At 38.3% G+C, this 6,016-nt stretch overlaps 1 long non-coding RNA gene across 1 annotated transcript; it reads right to left on the bottom strand.

Moving 5' to 3' along the window:
• Positions 1-1,742: 1,742 nt before the first annotated feature.
• Positions 1,743-2,932, bottom strand: LOC135749913 (uncharacterized). Its single transcript, XR_010532508.2, has 3 exons — positions 2,840-2,932; positions 2,113-2,218; positions 1,743-1,776 (listed from the first exon to the last, which is right to left on the bottom strand). It is a non-coding gene; the product is annotated as an uncharacterized lncRNA (long non-coding RNA).
• Between the last annotated feature and the right edge of the window lie 3,084 nt (positions 2,933-6,016).

Here is a 6,016-nt window from a genome sequence, read left to right as displayed (position 1 = left end):
TTCTTTGTGGGTCATGCACTAGGTCCTGACGGTGCTGAAACGTCATCTTCATCTTCTGAAATACACTTGCTTCATCAGACGAGTGAACAAGAAATGAAATGGCCTCCCTGCAGGCATCTCCATCAAGCTGCTGAGGCAGTGTGGTTGCTGATCTTTGGCGCTTTGGTCCTTGTGCTTGATGCACTGAGGCTTCCTTGACTGGCCGTTTTCCTGAAGTCCTGGAAATGGTTTTGAGGCGCCACGCTAAATATCCAGTGCCCTTTTCCTCATCATAGAAATGCTCCTGTTCCATTTAAAGAAAAACCACAAATAATCACTAAATGATCTTAAAGAAAGTGCAGATGCAGCATTGTGAAACAAAAGAACAATTACTTATTAAATAGACTTTCTTGTTTTCAAATCAATGTGCAATATCCTTATAACCCAAGTAATTTTAAAAATAAGGGCACTACCATCAATATTATTGTTGAATTTTGAAATCTTTTCACTTTTATAAGCAACTGTAGTTATTTTATAATGAAAACTACAATGCCAAAGCCCTTTTCTTTAAATCTGATGCTGTGTTTTCTTAATAAGGTTGTAAAACTTACATAGCCCTTTGGAGAAAAAGGATCCTTCAGTGAGGGAAACAGAATAATAATGCAGGGCATACTTCTCCTTCTGCTGACGGGAAGGAATCCTACTATAGAGTGAAGAAAGTCAATCTTTAATAATTTTTCTTTATATAGTACAAGAAACATTAGTTATACCATTACAAGATTACAGCCTTTTTTACATTCCTTTGTACTAAAAACCTTTTTAAAACTTACCCATGTCTCTCAGTAATATCACTCGCCAATATGTTGACAAGCTGTCTCTGAGTGCGGTGCATTAGTGAATTTTCTGACTTGTACTCTTCAAGAATATCCTCTCCTCCAGGCTTTTTAAGCAAGGCATTTTCTACCATCTATTCGCATAACAGGAAAAGGAAAAATAAGTTTTAGTGTTCAATTCTTTCTATAAGATAAAATCATTAGGAAAAAAACATACCACAACATGTCTGTATAGACTAAGGGTGAAAGTTCAGATGAATGTCAAAAAAACAGCAGTGTTGAGAAAGGTAAAATTCTAGGAAGGGGCAAATTAATTACATTTTATTTTATAAAAAAGTGAGTTTGGAACCAAATGCTTCAATTAGTGATCATTTAAATTTAGTGTGACACTTATTATTTTGATTTACCATCAATTATAAGTTGTTTTCATCTCTTAATTACCTCCTTTGCTGCCTCTGACACGGAAGCCTTTGTTGCAGAACTGGTAGGGTCTTCTTTGCTGGATCTATTTCTGTCTGTGGGAATACCCAGTTCTGTAAGGTCACGGTCACTTGAAGAAAGTGATATGGTATCCGTGAGGGAAGATGGTGTAGAATGATCTAAAGGAGAAAAGAGAGAATTTGATTAACTTAACCTTTTGTGGCTTTATTTATTTTAGTATAAACATTTTAAGTAACCTTAAAGTATTCAGAATATATTTTTAGTAATCAGTAACAAACTTGACCCAGCCTTGCCCACTGCCATGTTTGTTCCATACAGAAAGGTCAATGTCAGCTGCATTAAAGAGCCCTAGCCATAAACATAGGTTTTCTTAATGACACCTACCTTCATCTGAAATGCTGTCACGTACTGTCAGGCATATGTCCGGATTGGCCTCCAACAGCTCTAGAAAAATGTCTTCCTCTACTGCTGTGTCAGTTTCATCAAAAATGTGCTGCGTCAGGAAGCCCAAACTTGGTTTTGACTATCAAAAGAGGTAATGTAACCAGATAAAGTCACATGGGGCAAGTTTTAAATTATTCCGCTTAACTCTATTTCCTTGTCTTGTAAATCTTAAAAAGAATCTGCAGCAAAAGTATACTGCCATGTGCTAACTAATGTTGATAATTTCACGTTAAAAGAAGTAAATCATTAAAAGTCATTAAAAGTAAAGCTCTGCAATTAAAATAAAATATTATGACACAACATTTTAATAAACTGTTAAATACAGCCAAAAGTATTTTAAATACACAGACAATCTTGTTCTGTGATTTGTCGCTGGCTACATATTTTGTTTGGCCTTTAAAGGATGGTTATTTACCTTCCCTGATGAATTCTGAATAGGTGGAGCCTGATTGCAATTTGATGTACTTCTTGATACTGTGGTATTTCACCTTCAGCAACATGGTAACATCCTAAAACTGCACCTAGTGAAGAAAAAAGCAATAAGTGGTTCAATCTTAACTGCAAGGAGATGTAAGCTTATGTTTTGGTGGCAAACAAACAGTGAGGATTGTTTATCATATGCAGGAATTTAAAAAAGTCAACTTTTTTACTTAATTGAGAAAACAAGCATTATATAAAGTTGAAAACTTGTCATTTTGTGGACACTTGTCATTTTTCATACTTTTTATCTTTTTAATCTGGATCATGATGTTGCTGTTTCTGCATACTTTTTAACCATTTAAGCAAGCAAATCACAGCAGAATTACTTTATTTTGGGTTCATACCACCATAGCCCAAACTATTTAGAGAACGAATATTTTAAAAGTTGTTTGCTTGTCTTGCGAAGGGAACTGGCATAGTATGAATTCAAACGTTTTACAAATCTTTATCATGATGTTTGTAACGTAGACTACTGTGTTCCGTACACAGCGATGTTCAGTACAGACGACCTGTAACCAAGTAACTCAATAAATAATTTGAGGTCACACATAAAATTTGTATCTGTCATCCTCATTTCCCTGTCTTTCGTACACGGTGATTATTCAGTAAGTCTGCAGGGTACGCCCCTGTAATATTTTATCACAAATTGTTAAATATGTTACCTTTTGTTGTAAGTTTAAAGTCGGTTGCGTCCTATGACCGATCCACTCGGACAGCACGTCTCTCAGCACTATCCTGTATGCAATGATTATATTATCTTTAATGTCCATTTTCGCTACTGAAATCAAGTTTGCGTTCTTTACGAAACACCTGTTAGCATGTGATTAATCAGCTTCCGTACACAGGCGGAGGAGGTACTTTTCCTCACTTTTCTCAAAAACTACTGGTCCAAAAGACATCAATCAAAGTGCAACTCATACGGCCTTCCCCCAGAGAATGCGCACACAAACTTGCTTGTTTGAGGCTGGTTCGTTCCACCAGATGATGTTAATAATTTAGACATTTGATTTCCCAACCTGGGTCTTGCACAGCAGAAACAAAGCAGTCTGCATTTCTGCAATATTGATGGCGGAAATAAACAATGTTGAAGCGTTACGTAACAAATCTACATTATCGGGTATCAATAAACGCGAGTAAAGTTGGCGGGATTAAACATGAAGGCTGCGAACGGAGCGAGGCGAAAATGGCCAGTGTTAAGACGCCAAACGTCTTGTTTAGGCCATCATCGCCTACGAAAAAATTTGTATTTTTCCTGCATCACTGCACACGGACGTGCACCAAGCATTTTGAAACTGACGACAACACCACATAAAATGTCTTTCATTAAACGTTAGTGTAAAACACTGACTAGACAGTCATTTTCTTGAATGTAATAACACCGTTAAGCACATGTTGTTATATTAAAACACACTTAAGTTATCATTTTACCGTTTTACGAGAAATGTCCTCTCTCACACCCATTAACCGTCCGCAAATTTAAAAAATAAAAAGCAACGATCAACTGCACCACACACTTGACGTTAAAACATGGTAATAAAGACTAACATTCTTTATAAATTGTTGTTTCTTACCGTTTAAACCAAATATTCCTGACAGAATGTTCTCTCACACCCCTTAACCGTCCGCAAATTTAAAAAATAAAAAGCAACGATCAACTGCACCACACACTTGACGTTAAAACATGGTAATAAAGACTAACATTCTTTATAAATTGATGTTTCTTACCGTTTAGATCAAATATTCCTGACAGAATGTTCTCTCTCACACACCTTAACCGTCCGCAAATTTTAAATATAAAGCGTCAATCGACTGCATCACACCCCACTTAACGTTAAAACATGGTAATAACATCTAACTTAACATTCTTAATAAATTGATGTTTCTTACCTTTGAAGCCGAATATCAAAATTCCACACAGTTTTCTTCTGGGCGCTAAATTCACTGCCACAGTAGGTGTCCAAAAGACAATTTCCCGCTCAGTCCTCGTTAAGCGCGAAAATAAAGTAACTCAAAATTAGTGTATTCTCCTGACTCCTTGAAATGACGCCCCCCACAGAGCTTTGTCAGCACTGCATTAAGTGTTAAAATAACACACAAAACAACACCCCTTCACTCGGAATAATTTACACTGGGAATTTAACTCAAATTAACACTACAAAATTTGCTGTGCAGAATCTCACATTCTTACACAGACTACACAACATTATCACAGCAGGAGAACAAAAGGATGCAGAGGAGATGAGATACATTGTCAAAGCCGAGCTGCTTCTAAAACTGGTTTGTTGATCATCCGGATTTTACTCCAGTACATGATGTGCCCACCATATGCCCAACATATGCCCACCAATGCCCTATCAATGCACTATAAACTGATTCAGTGAAAAATACTACAACATAACAACACAGCTTTTGCATACAGGGCAACACAAGTGACTTCGCAAGGCAGAAACCCCAGTTTTACTGTCTACACGACAACACCGGTAACAACGTTTCTTATATGCGTTTATTTAAAATCCTTTTCAAAAATGTTCGGTTTCAGTGACGTCATACTATGTTTCCATGTGGACAAACGGCCGAACTGCGTAAAAAAGTCATAATATGTTTGTCTGTGTGGACAAGGCCTAAACCCTCTAAACCAGTGGTTCTAAATTTCAGTCCCCACCCCCCCTCCCAGAATGTTAGATGTCTCCCTATATGAAACACCTGATTTCCATTATCAGGCTACTTAGTTACCACACTAACAAGCTGCCCTGCTTAAAAAACAGCATACCAGCAAGACCAGCATATGTTGTGTTTTGGTGCTGGTTTGCTAGTTAACACCAGCTAAACCAGCATTTGCACCAGCAAAACCAGCACAAAACCAGCATTTGCACCAGCACAAAACCAGCATTTGCACCAGCTAAACCAGCAACAAACCAGCATAAGAACCAGCATCCCATGACCACCAGCTAAATCAGTGACCACCAGCTAAATCAGCATCAAACCAGCATAGACCAGCATAATTCCCATGCTAGTCCATGCATGCTAGTTTGATGCTGTTTTTTTCAGAAGGGTAATGAACTGAATCAGGTGTTTTTATATATGGAGAAATCTAAAATGTTCTTGGAGGGGGGGCAGAGGACTGGAATTTAGAACCACTGCTCTAAACCAAATTCCTAGTGGCCTAAATTCATTTGTCAAATCAATCACTCTTTTGGCAAAACCTTAAACAAGTTTAGGTAGTTAGACACTGTTTGCAAACCTCATAGACTTTTTATTGCAACTCTCAACACAAGCTTCTCACACACAAAACCACATTTCACATGCTTACCATGGTCTTTAAACCAGGTACTGGTTGGCACTATGTGCAGGTGCCAAGTCCTGTTGGGAAATGAAATCTCCATAGAGTTGGTTCTTCTGTCAAGCCACTCTTGAACAACAGACAGCGTCAGAAGCGTCTCAAAGACAAAAAGGACTGGACTGCTGTTGAGTGGTCCAAAGTAATGTTTCTGATGAAAGTAAATTTTGCAATTCCTTTGAAATTCAGGATCCCAGAGTCTAGAGAAAGAGAGGAGAGACACACAATCCACGTTGCTTGAGGGTCCAGTGTAAAGTTTCCACAGTCAGTGATGGTTTGGGGTGCCATGTCATTGGCTGGTGTTGGTCCACTGTGTTTTCTGAGGTCCAAGGTCAACACAGTCTAATTGTCACAGGGTGACTGTTGTAGGGCGGAACCGGGGGCGGCGGAGATTGGTTCCGCCTGAGGATAGTTTCCACCCGGACCTCATTTTACCAACACCTTTTTACTTCCTGGTTTCTGTGGCAACACAATCGGGGCTGATAAGCAGCAGGTGAGAAGG

Source organism: Paramisgurnus dabryanus, chromosome 1, assembly GCF_030506205.2.
Source record: "Paramisgurnus dabryanus chromosome 1, PD_genome_1.1, whole genome shotgun sequence".
NCBI lineage: Eukaryota > Metazoa > Chordata > Actinopteri > Cypriniformes > Cobitidae > Paramisgurnus > Paramisgurnus dabryanus.
This window is presented reverse-complemented; position numbering and strand designations above follow the sequence as displayed.